The 13382-nt window shown below is 39.2% G+C and overlaps 1 long non-coding RNA gene across 1 annotated transcript; it reads left to right on the forward strand.

The window, feature by feature from the left end:
• The first annotated feature begins 1670 nt into the window (after positions 1-1670).
• LOC118000975 lies at positions 1671-6013 on the forward strand. The gene is made up of 3 exons (XR_004676594.1): positions 1671-1692; positions 2626-2691; positions 6000-6013. It is a non-coding gene; the product is annotated as an uncharacterized LOC118000975 (long non-coding RNA).
• The last annotated feature ends 7369 nt before the right edge of the window (positions 6014-13382 follow it).

Below are 13382 nucleotides of genomic sequence, written 5' to 3' on the forward strand. Positions count from 1 at the left end.
TGAGATCATGAACTGAGCTGAAATCAAGAGTGGAATGTGACTGAGCCACCCAGGCACCCCAAATTGTACAATATTTAAAATTATTTTAGTTAGCTATTTGTGTTATTCAAAATAACCTTAACTCTAATGGATGTTAATCACCTCCGTATGGTGCTATACAACTTTATGTGCTCTCTGTGCTTTATGCAACTAAGGTGGTTCATGTAATTTTATTTAATGTGCCAAAGCTATTCGGGTAATTTTCTTCCAGGTAGGAATATCCTCCTATCTCAACTATAACTGTCCAATTCTCATTCAATTTCAGGATCCAGTTCAAGTCCATTGTCTTTGTGAAGCTTTTTTATAACTATTCCAGTCCACATTACTGCTCTGTTTTTTGACCGCTGTGTAGTTCTTTGTCCATAATACCTAACATAGACATTAATCATACAGTGCTTCATATTATTTAACTGTTCCACATATTTGTAATGTCTGCTTTCTATAAAATTGCATGTGCCAATGAAAAGACAGTTTCATTTATTATTATTTTTTTAAATCCCAGAATAATGTAAATACCATTGAATAAAAATGGTTGACAGTACACATATGTGTGTTATTCTCTCTGTTATATAATCACCATACAAGAATGTGGGCTCTAGAGTCAGACAGCCTGATTTGAATTGAGGCTACTATTTATAAGCAGTGGGCTCATGGACAATTTATTAACTAACTCATTTAAGCTTTAATTTTACCATCTCTAAAATAGAGGTCATGGCAGAATTTATGCATGCAAAGGTGCTCAGAACTTTTTATTTTGCCTATGATTTTCAATCTTATTATACTCTATTGCAAAACCATTCTTCATATGTGGTTTGATCCCATTTCACTAACATTGTTCTAGTCTTAGAATTGAGCTAGTGAAATGTGTTTGAATGCTTGTCCCTCAGAAAGTAATTTCAGAGTGACCCATTGAGATGATCAGTTAAAAAAATAACTTTCTTTCCCACTGAGGCCCCATCGGTTGGTTTTAATCCATGCTACTAGAAGGAATTGCCCCTACATTCTGATGTAGCATTTGCCAGGCTCCTGACAGGTACCAGTGCTATGATAGGGTGTGTGTGTGGGGGTGTGGGTGCAGTGTTAGGTTTTTAGGAGATGACCTAAGTACTGAGTAACAAGTTAATGGGGATGATATAAAATATCACTCTCTGAATATTTAGAGTACTTTTTTTCTAAAAGTGTTTTTCAGTAAAACCTTTGAAACTAATAAAACTAGAAGTAAAATGTTAGAAAAAATGTCAAATTATATCTTTTTCCAAGTGACTTTCAGCTATGTTTAAACTCAAAGAAATGAGATGTTTATTTGTATCCAAAACTTTAGTAATGAGTATATAATTTGGCTGAAAAGTTTCTGGAGGAAAATGAGGCCAAAGTATATTACAAATTAATGGAAAGCTATTCTTTTGAGGATTTTGATTGAAATGAATATATTCTAAAAGTATTAAGATAATTTCATTTTATTTTATTTCATTTTTTAAAAAGATTTCATTTATTTATTTGACAGAGACAGAGAGTATAAGCAGGGAGAGCAGCAGAGGGAGAGAGAGAAGCACGCTCCCCACTGAGCAGGGAGCCCGATGCAGGACTCGATCCCAGGACCCTGCGATCGTGACCTGAGCTGAAGGCAGATGCTTAACCGACTGAACCACCCAGGTGCCCCAAGACCATTTTAAATTAAGCCTTGAAATGCAGGGGTTAGGGGAAAGACAGAGCACATCACGACACAATGATGTGGTCACAATACGGGGTGCAAATCTGTGCCGTGGATCTTTTCCTGAATCAGCCTCATGCTCAAGTGAGCGTATCATTAAAAAGAACAATAACAACAAGTAAAACATCAAAAACAACAAAAGAACTTTTCATGGACTCCCAGATGAATGTGGCTTTCCTTCCATATTAGAACTAACTGAATTCTGAAATAATACTCCCTTCCTCTCCTCTGTTCCAATTCTTTGGTATTTATATAGCAATTTTGGTCATATTTTGGTAATGATGTAGATTTATGGAGGATTATAACAGATGATTCATACAAAATCTTTTTTTTTTTTCATTTCTGGAATCCTCTTGGCATGACTTCCAAAACTCAACCACTAATAGAACATAAATATAGAGTGGCTATGTTTCTATTTCTAGAGAAAAGAGTAGTAACTATAAGTACCGAAGACCAGGGGGTGGTTGGATTTTGGTACTTCCAAATCGGCAAAACATACTCATTTGCAACTTTTTAGGGTCATGTTCATTCTGTGTTTATCTTGGTGCTTTGTAATAACATGGCTGGCCTTTGGCAATTCTGTTTGTATATACATTCTATATTTTTTCCTTCAAATTTTTCCTACTTATTTTTGGAGAGATTCATTTGGGTTCTAGGAACATTCTGGGAAATTTAGGAGCGAACAGGTGTAGAGAAAATATGTAAAACTTCTAGATGTTGTTTTTGTTAAACCTGCTGACAAAATTTTAACACCTCTTTCTCCAAGACATTTAGTGCTTGCTGTCTAGTATGTTCACTAGATAACATGCTATAAAAATTGCAATTGGACTTCATTTTGATATTCTTGAAATGGAAATAAATCTTTAATTTTTAAGGGAAAGGAGAATCCATCCCAGTATGTGAAACTATACAGAAAAAAAAGACTACACCAACCTGAATATGTAAGTTCAAATTTGTCATTTAAAATTATTTATATTCAATTGCTTATTTTTTATCTAAACTTGAGAACAATCAATGCCCAGCTTCCTTCATTCTTGGAAAGGGAAATAAATTCACCTTTTTTTTTTTTTTTTGAACTGAGATTTATAATCCTTTCAACATTCACCAAATCTTTACTGAGGGGACCTGCTAGGTGCCCGATCCTTGTTAAGGCCCAGGGATTCAGTGGTGAGTAGAACAGATGCAGATCCTGCTTTGGCCTCCTAGAACCTACAAAAGACAGTTACACATTTTCTTCATGTCTTCTTTATCTTGCAATGCAATTTATATTCTACTTACATATGACCAGCTTTTCAATTTCAAGAACGTATATATACATTCTTAATTATATCACATAAATGATGACTGATTCATTTGAGTATGTAGTGACTCAATATATTATTCTTAGCTTGTTTTTTATTGAGGTAAATTGACATACGATGTTATATTAGCTTCAAGTATACAACATAATGATTTAATATTTGTGTATATTGCAAAATGATCACCACAATAAGTCTAGTTAACATCCATCACGATCCATAGTTACAAAAAGTTTTTCTCTGTTATGAGAACTTTTAAGATTTACTATCTTAGCAACTTTCAAATATGCAATACAGTGTTATTAACTATAGTCACCATGCTGTACATTACATTCCCATGACTTATTTATTTTATAACTGGAACTTTATTTATTTTTTATTCTTTAATTTTTAAAAAAAGATTTTATGTATTCATTTGAGATAGAGATAGAGAGCGAGTAAGACAGAGAGCATGAGCAGGGGGAGGGGCAAAGGGAGAGGGAGAAGCAGGCTCTCTCCCGTGAGCAGGATGCAGGGCTTGATCCCAGAACTCCGGGATCATGACCTGAGATGAAGGCAGAGGCTTAACCTACTGAGCCACCTAGGCGCCCCTATAACTGGAACTTTATACCTTTTGACCACCATCATCCATTTTGCTCCTCCCTTCCCACTTCTGCCAACCACTCTATTCTCTGTATCTATGAGCTGGTTTGTTTTTTGTTTCCACATATAAGTGAGATCATACAGTATTTGTCTTTCCTTTCTCTGGCTGACTTATGTCGCTCAGCATAATGCCCTCAAGATCCATCCATGTTTTTGCAAATGGCAAGATTACCTCCTTTTTATAGCTGAATAATATTCCATTTTATATATCTCACATATATATTTCCCCTCACACCAGTCAGAATGGCTAAAATTAACAAGTCAGAAAAAACAGATGTTGGTGAGGATGCAGAGAAAGGGGAACCCTCTTACACTGTGGGTGGGAATGCAAGCTGGTGCAGCCAACCAGAGAACAGTATGGAGGTTCCTCAAAAAGTTAAAAATAGAGCTACCCTATGACCCAGCAATTGCACTACTAGGTATCTCACATCGTCATTATCCATTCACTTACCAATGGACATTTATGTTTTTCCATATCTTGGCTATTGTAAATAATGCTGCAGTGAACATGGGAATACATATATCTTTTCAAGTTAGCATTTTCATTTTGTTCAGATAAATACCCAGAAGTGGAATTGCTAGATCAGATGATAATTTTATTTTTAATTTTTTGAGGAATCTCCATACTGTTTTCCACAGTGGCTGCACCAACTTATGTTCCCACCAACAGGGCACACGAGTTCCCTTTTCTCTATATCCTCGATAATTCTTGTTGTTTCTTGTCTTTTTGATGATAACCATCCTAACAGGAGTAGATGATATCTTATTGTGGTTTTGATCTGAATTTCCCTGATGAATAGTGATGTTGAGTACCTCTTCATATACCTGTTGGCCATTTGTATGTCTGCTTTGGAAAAATGTCTGTTCAGATCCTCTGTCCAGTTTTTATTTTTTTAATTTTTAAAAGCTTTTTTTAAAAAAAAATTATTTGCAGGAGAGAGAGAGAGAGCACAAGCAGGGGAAGTGGTAGGCAGAGGGAGAAGCAGGCTCCCCGCTGAGCAAGGAGCCTGATGTGGGACTCGATCCCAGGACCCTAGGATCATGACCTGACCCAAAGGCAGATGCTTAACTGACTGAGCCATCCAGGCATCTTCCTCTGCCCATTTTTAATTGGATTGTTTTATGCCTAGATTTTATGAAATGCTTCTTTATAGGAAAAAAAATCTGTATTTTAACTCCCAGTGTTATTGATCATTTACATTTTATTGCTATCAAATAAAGGCACAACTAATTATTAAATAATGCTGTCTATAAATATTCATAAATGAGACAGAATGTTTGTGCATACAAATTGTATTTTAAGCCCACACACTATAATCAAAGGTGGACTCTAAAATGACAATTAATATAGCTGGCGTTTGCATTTATACAGGACATTTATAGAAGGTACATTTATCTAGTTAAGCACATTTATAACACATGTGGATGCTGGATAATTGAAATACCTCCACATGGGAGTTTACTTTAGAAACTGACATAGGGAAATATTTTAATTTCCATATGCTTTGAGTAATTATGTTTTGATATCTTTTTCTTCTCAGAAGTGGTTATTTCATTTATTTTTAATGAGAATTCAATACATTTAAATTTGTCTTTTTTCCAGATATATTAAAGAACTAGTAGATACTGTGACTCTGAGCTGATGCTTTATTCCCAGCCCAAAAATGTTTAGTCATTTTTGTATAATACTGATTGACTTGGCTTAGGTTAGATGTTATATTCTCTCATTTCCATGTCTCTTATTGAAAAGATGATGAGTGTTGCATTTTATTTTTTTATTTTTTTTAAAGAATTTTTATTTATTTATTTGACAGAAAGAGAGAGAGCACAAGCAGGGAGAGCAGCAGGTAGAGGGAGAGGGAGAAGCAGGCTCCCGCAGAGCAAGGAGCCTGATGTGGGGCTCGATCCCAGGACCCTGGGAACATGACCCAAGCCGAAGGCAGTTGCTTAACCAACTGAGCCACCTAGGTGCCCTGAGTGTCGCATTTTATGCATATATACTATGGTAGGCTATGTGATGCAACCCCTTTCCCCCCCGATCCCTCTTCTGGATTACAGAAATTATTCTCTTAGTGGTGGGAGTGCCGTTAGAAGAAGGTCATCAGCTATCAGCCCTCTTTGGGATCAGGTTGGATTCCCTGCCCTGAGCAGCCCACATCCAATGGCCGATCAACATACAGTATGAAGGCCCAGTGGTCTCTGAGGGGCTTTCCAACTCCACAGCTCCCTGTAGGGCCACCTGAGGCTGCTAGGGGCACTAGGATTGCAGTGCAGCTCAACTTCTCTGCTATCTACTCTTTCTTCCACAGGTGTTGATTCCAAGGGCTTTCCCATGCAAACCTCCATCTCCGAGTATGCTATCTGGGAGACCCAAGGTGTGAAATATGCCCCATTGAATACTCAGGAGTCAAACGTCTTGATGACATTGCCAATTGACAGTAAGTTCTAGCAGCTGTTACTACACTGAAATGTATCCTGATCACTTAATCGATATAAATGTTAATGAAGATAGAGTATCTTGATTTTACTAATAGTTTCTGATGCTTTAAAACAGCCAGCTTCTTAATCATGGTTAGCTAGTAATTAATTAAAAGCAGGTGAACAATATGGCGAATAACTGAACGCACCAGGAAAATAAAAACAAAAAAATCCATAGTAATCACATTTTTCTTTTGTCAAGTCTTAGTACTATTTTGACCTGCAGATTGAGCAGGCTGTGGTCTGATTTTAAACAAAGGAAAAGATGAAACAGACGCTTGTTAATCATGCTGGAACTTCAGAAACAGCTGTTGCTATGGGAGATATTGTCCCAGTATTTCTTTTGAATTTTACATGAGGACATTTACTCTCTCTTTGGCATTGCAAATTACAAGAGTGATTTAGGTATTTCTAAAACACACAACTCCCCTTCCCTATTTGAATGCACAGCTTTGCTTTTTGGCATCCTTTCGAAGGTAATACCTTTTCAGCAAAGCAAGGAAAGCTCTGTGAACTATAATTGCTCACTGAAAACGTGTTTTATTATTAGTACAATTTCTCAAGAAAGCTGTAAAGAATAGGAACTGTGCTTAGGGAGTTAATAAAACAATACCGTTGTTTCCCTAGCCAGTGTTTCCAGGTACAGTGTCTGCCCCTCTCAAACAAAATCTATAGTTTCGGCATAGAATAACCCCGGTGCATATATCAGTGGTCAAACCCAGAGAAGTGGGGGCTCATCCAAGAGAAACAAGATTAAAAATTCTGCAAAAGACAGAAATCTGGACGTGCACCAAGCAACTTTTCATCAGCATGTCTGTCCGGGAAGAAACATTTTCCAGTGGCCTCCTCTTTTTTTCTTTAGAAATGAGCTCAACGGCCGTGTTCCCAGGCAGTATAACAAACGGATGGCTTTAGGCACGGAGAAGCATTAATAAATGATGCTGTTCGTTAAAGGTAGCTTCGATGCTCTGCCCCCTCAAGTCAAAGTCAAACCCAGCGAAAAGCCAATTCGAGCGAGCACAAATTTCTCTGCAGTCCACGTGGGGACTCCACGTGATTCTCCTAATGGCGCGGGATTCGGGTCAGGCGGAGAGGGCAGGCGGAAAGAACCCTATTATAGTTGCTGACCTCCGCTAGAGAAATGGCAGAATTTCCGGAACTCATTAACTGCTGCCTCTCTCGTTCATTTATATTCCACCTGGGCTCCCTCCAACTCCAGCTGTGGATGCAGAAGCCCCGAAGGCCGGCGGCGCAGGCCTGGTGCCAGCAGAGGGCGCATCCCCAGCCCGAAGCCAAGGAGGCTTCCTTCCACCTGGCCGCAGGAAATGCACGGCTGCGCGTCGGGTTGCAAGGCTTAATCTCCCTCCAACGTTAGGCGGCTTTAGCCGATAAACTGCCCGTATCAGGCAGGTACATTTGGAAGTCAGAGACTTTGAAAACACACAGGGTTCAAGTGTTTTGCACCACGCGGTGTTTACAAGAAAAGGAAAGCCTGGTGAGTCATCCCTCTATTTTTAAATGGTAACTACTAGAAATTTATATGTGCACGTTGCTGCCACTCTATGCATTTAAATCGACCAAACATTAAATATTAATATGTTCAGAGGATGATGATGTGGGAACACAATGCTACTTACCAAAGAACTGTAATAGAGTGATTTCAAAAAGCTCACGAGAAGGTGGAGAATTCGATATTTTGCTTTAGCTGTTTGGTTTTTATCCACCTGGGTAATGGGGTGAGGGGGGCAGGCTGTTCAGTATTCAGAAGGAAGCAAGAACACCAAAGGTCACCATCATCAGTAATGCGGAATTACAGCAAACCCATTCCAAGTGGCAATTTGTCCATAGGCCATGATGCAGGCTGTAGCCTAAAATAAGGGAAAGGAAGCAGGACTTGAGGAGGGCAGAGGAGGGGAACATCAGGGATGCTGGTGGAGTACTAGAGAGTAGCTGCCCCTGTTCAAATGCTCTGCCACTCTCCTTCCAATGGGGGTGCTACACAGATTACTTAAAAATTGTGTCAAACCATAATTTTGCAGAGTCCCTCACCTTGGTGTCATCAGCAAACCAGATGAGCACGCCTTCTGTGCATCATTTCAATTGATGTAAATACTGATCAGAAGGGGGCCTATTGGTATGTGTCTAGGAATCTTCCACTAGGGTGACACTGTTTCATTAATCAGTATTCCTTGATGTAGTAAACAATATCTAAGTCCTGCTAATTGCTTTAATTCAACTCACATTTCTTATGTTATCTGTGAGACCGAGACTTGCCAAGTGACTTGCTAAATACAGACACACTTTGCTATTTTTTTTTTTTTTTTTCCTGAGGAAAGGAGAATACAGTATTTAAGCAGACTAGCTAGCCTGCCTGGGTTTGAGTCTTGGCTCAGCTATATACTATTAGCTGTTTGTCTCTGAGCAAGTTAACTTCTCTGTGCCCGTAAGTTTCCTTATCAGTAAAATGGGATAATAACAATGTGTGGGTTCCTGTGAGAATGAAATGAGTTAGTGACAAGTGGTATACCCAGAACAGCACTGAGCCCATAGTCAGTGCCGACCAAGTGTTTGCCTTGGCTGTCATCAGCAGCACCATTGGGCCACCCTCCCCAGACAAATGGTGAGCTTGTTTGCTTTTGGTATTAAACCTGTGTTGACAGCCAACCATCACTGTTCACTTCCCAGTGCACAGAAAATCAAGGTTTAAAAATCAGTTCTAGAATTTTCCTGCAGTTTATCCCTGCTGAGGCATCCCTTCTGTATAACACAGATTACGTGGGCTAGGAAATACTCCATGGGGATAAAGTATGTAGTGAATATTAGATATCTAAACGATGTGTTCTCCCAAATACAGCACAAATTCTGCCGAAAGCGTTTTTTTCTCCCAGTAGCTAAAGTTGTCACACTTGGGGAAAAGCAAGTGGCTTTGCCACATCACTGTACATCCCCGAGTAGGCTATTTAACCTCCCCGAGCCTCAGGTTTTCATTTTTTTCTTCTTATTAAATTGGAATGAGAATATACATTTCATATATTCATTTATTTGGAGGCAGTGTATTGAGTAACTGGTATGTATCTTGCATCATCTAGGTTTTAAAGGTTGAGCTCAGTGTGAATAAAACAAAGTCTTTGCTGTGACAAGAAACAGACATAAAAAACATCTAATACATTAAGCGATAAAAAGTTCTGTAAGCATATAAAGCAGAATAAAGGGCTAAAGAGTGTTATGGAGCAAGGGACAGCAGGTACAGTAGTTTTTCTACTCGTGGATGTTCCCATATTTGAAAATGTTTTACTGTCGTAGGTAATACTATGCATTTTGTGACTGGAACTGAGAGGTGAGAAAATCTCTTAAAACTGTCTGCAGGCTCATGAGGCTCTTCTCCAGATGTCTTCTTTTTGGAGTTCCCTTAGCATGGTTTGTGATAGGCTGGAGGCCAGGGCAGGGGGGCTTTCGGAGGACAGTTGCTCGTCCCCTGTGAGAAGCATGGACGATCCTGTCTTAAGGAGAAGGGCATTTGCTCATGTGTTCATGGCTTCAATATCTCTTCACGGGAAAAGAAGATAGTGATATTTGTAATTATTTCAGCAATGAATTGTTTGCTCTGAAACCACTCAAAATAAACTTAACAATGGAAGCGAAAGGTTTTCCCATTCTCACCTTGAAACTCCTTCGCTGACGCATTGCCTTTATTGTTACCCCGGAGAACTTTCTCCAGACAAGGCTGTATGCCCGTGGGCCTTTTCACCTCTTGTAGCTTAGAAGGGGCGCCGTGCTACTAGTGACCGTGGGCAACTGAAAGTTATTTCTGGGCTATCTGAAATACTTAATAAAAGCTCCAGGAACCTCGGCAAACTCTGCACAGCGTATGTGATCTTACTGTGGAAGCTGTTGTTCATCTGGCAAAACCTGGTGCAGCATAATTGGATCGGTTCCTCTAGAAGTGTCAGCAAGGCGCCGTAAGGATTCCGAGGCTGAGCTCTGGTCAGAACTAGTATGTTTGTAGGTTCTCTAGGACTTCAAAGTGCCCATGGCTGGTACAGAAGACCCCTAGCTGACCATTCCTCCCAGTGTCCTTGCGGCATTTCCATCTCTTTGCTGAGCCCTTGTTCTTTTCCAACTGAAGTGCTCTCAATGTGTAAATCAAAAGTGAAAGTTGGACAGGGCGATTGGACCTGAATTAAGGTCTGTTTTCTTTATTTTCCTTCTCAAATGGAGTTGTCTGAATTTCAAATCACGTCAGTTTGCTTACTCTGGCTGAATTTGTTCTTTCTCTTGTTGATTAATTCTTGATATCAGACCATGGTTTGTCCTAATATTGTGTTCAATTATTTCTGAAGAGGTCTTTGGAAATAATTTATTTAGTATTCAGGGAATATTCTGGGTTTCCCTTCCAAGTCTCTGAGCCCTGTCAGTATTGTCCAGAACTGGGACATCTGAACAGGCCTCCCATGTAGTATGTTCTCCCGGCTTTACCCTTTCAGTATGCTCTACAGAATAGGTGCTAGGTTTTTAGATAGGAATTAACACGAACACTAAAGCCCACATCGACGCCATATTTCTCATAAACATTCAAATTCCCAGCTGAATTATATAAAGTAATTGTTGTGGACTTTATACAGTGTAAAGTTCTCTTGTGTAAAGGAAATGTGTTACAATGCTCCGAGGTTCTCCTTAAATTTGAGCAATATTTGAATAAGTCGTCACCCCTGCCAGGCTACCTACTCAGGGTTGGCACGGCTTTGTGAGCGCTTTCCATTTGGACTTCGCAAACTGCGAGTGGCTTGAGGAAGAATAAATGGTCATTACTTGCTCTCCTCCAGGATTAGATTACATGATCGTTGCTAAGGTGATGTTCTACACAGAGTATGCACTTTCGTGTGTAAACACAGGTTTTAAAACCTCCACAGATATACTCTGGGTCAGACAGGTCAAAAATTTGTGGTGTTGGTTTCTCACAAAAAGGCACTGGCAAGCTTGTGGGTGATGATAGGAATGTAAACAGTGAAGCGGAACTCCTACCAGTGATAATCAGAAAACAAAGGACTCACCCGATGCCTAGCAGCCAAGGTACAAAACGGCAAAGCTAAGTGGAAAATGCCTCAGGAGGCACATTGTGTGATAATACCAGCGCGAACTGCGACACTGTTTGCTTCTCTCTAGTGAGTTTTCCATTAACTCCATCAAATATTTATAGCTCATCCCCTTTCTTTTCAGAACTGTCAATTCATTCCAGTCAGTACTTAGTCATTTGGTGCTTAGTACCTGGTTCTTCCGTTCATGTTCTGAGAGAGAAAAAAGGCTCTGATTTTGGTCTCAGCCATGCCTCTCCTGGTAGGCCATTCCGACCCAAGTATTAGGTGGGGAGAGATGCAAAATGGGAGACAGGGTTCGCAGGCAATTTCTTTTCCCTTTTTCTGAAGTGGCTACGATGAAGATGAGATTAACCAGTAACGTTCGTGCAAGGCATCCCTAGCTTCTCTCATGGTGGAAAGGTGCTTCTGAAAGTCGGGGACAGAGAGGAATTGTATGCCTACATCTGCTCCTGGTTAAACGTCTCTTAATTTTGACCTGGTACCAGCCTTGGTACTCTCTCCCTTGTTTGCACTCAGAAAAAAGCTTCTTCCTTACAAATGTTCAATCTGCAAACTTTACAGGTTTGAAAAACACAACAGAGTCCAGCACTAAGGGCTCACCTCTAGCAGCACCCACCACCCAAAGGTTTCAGGGGCTGCTTGCAGAGGGATACTTGACAAGTTCAAACAACTGGATTGAGAAACAGCTTTTTGGAACCTACGCTGTTCTTAAAAAGATTGTAACAAGATTATAAGTAAAATCCCCAAGAAGCTATCTTTAAATTACTTGAACCATATATAATCTCCAAGAAATGTACACAAGTGAATTCTCCATTTCTCTCTCTCCCACCTTTCCCTTCTCAAATTCCCTCATTTAATTTCTTCTCAGAATTGGAGAAATGAGCTATTTTCCAATTCTGTTAGAATGTCTGTGAGATGATAAAGAGAAAAAAAGTTAATCAAATGGAAGAATTTGTGGAAGGATATTAGGTTCAGAAATAAATTATTTCAACATGTGAGGTTTTTATTGGGCTGCCAAAGAAAATCCTTGCAGTAGGTCACAAGAATAGAATCAGTAGCGGGTAGGCTTAAGTTTCTTGGTTTAGAAAAACTTAAGATGGGTGTTCAGATATTACATTTTCTAAGAAGTTGGGTGGTTTGGAGTAGGGTATGTACTTATGACTATAAATTGAGAAAGTAGATTTTGGCAGACTTGATTAGAAGTGAATTTAACAATTATTAATCACCGTCATGAATAATGATGCACTATATTTGACTGTATTTTGTTTCAGATTTTTAAATTATAAATACTGGGCTAGAAGAGAGAAAATTGAGTTGTAGTGCTGATTTTGTCGCTAACAAGTAATGTAATTTTGGTAAAATTAATTTAAATTGTAAGGGCCTCAGTTTACCAAAATTGAAAGAGCCTCAGTTTACCAAATCGTGATGTCTAATTAGATACTTTCCAACCTTCCAGCTCAAAGATTCACTCCAAGCAAAACAGATATTTTCAGCTTCACCTCAGGCTTGTCCTCTGCTTTCTAATCGGATTTGGTTAGAAATGGTACTACATTTCTGGATGCTTTGTAGTTTTTACAAATCTGTGCTATCACACAAATAAACTTTTACTCCTTCACCAGAAGTCTGAGAGCTGCAGGTACCAAGAACAAGATGCATGAACTAAAATTTGCATGCTACACACTCGGTTGACCTCTTAAGGTTTTCCAGGAAAAAATTACATTAATTTTTTTGTAGGCAATAAATGCTTTCTGTGTAATTCTAAGTGATATTTTTGTTCTTGTTCTACATTTCTAAACTTCTAGTTCTGAAAATACAATAGGCTTATAGGACAATCAGTAAAACAAAATTAGGAAGCTTCGTTAAGTTGGCTACGATAATCAAGAGCCAAAATCATAGACCTTAGAGACTCTGAGGAAAGCTTTGGAAACCCTCTTCCAAGCTCGCACACCATCAGGCATTTGCATGCACATACATTTATGTACAATCTCAAGAGGTCTAAAAGGCAAAATAATTACTTTCCCTAGAGGGTTTTCAGAGGCCCAGTATACGGTCTCTAAATTTCCGACTTGGCATTATTTTTTGTCATCTGCACTGCAGTGTTAGAAGCAGATAGTGACA

The sequence above is a fragment of the Mirounga leonina genome, unplaced genomic scaffold (genome assembly GCF_011800145.1).
Source record: "Mirounga leonina isolate KUSES-001 unplaced genomic scaffold, KU_Mleo_1.0 Mir_53, whole genome shotgun sequence".
NCBI classification, from domain to species: domain Eukaryota; kingdom Metazoa; phylum Chordata; class Mammalia; order Carnivora; family Phocidae; genus Mirounga; species Mirounga leonina.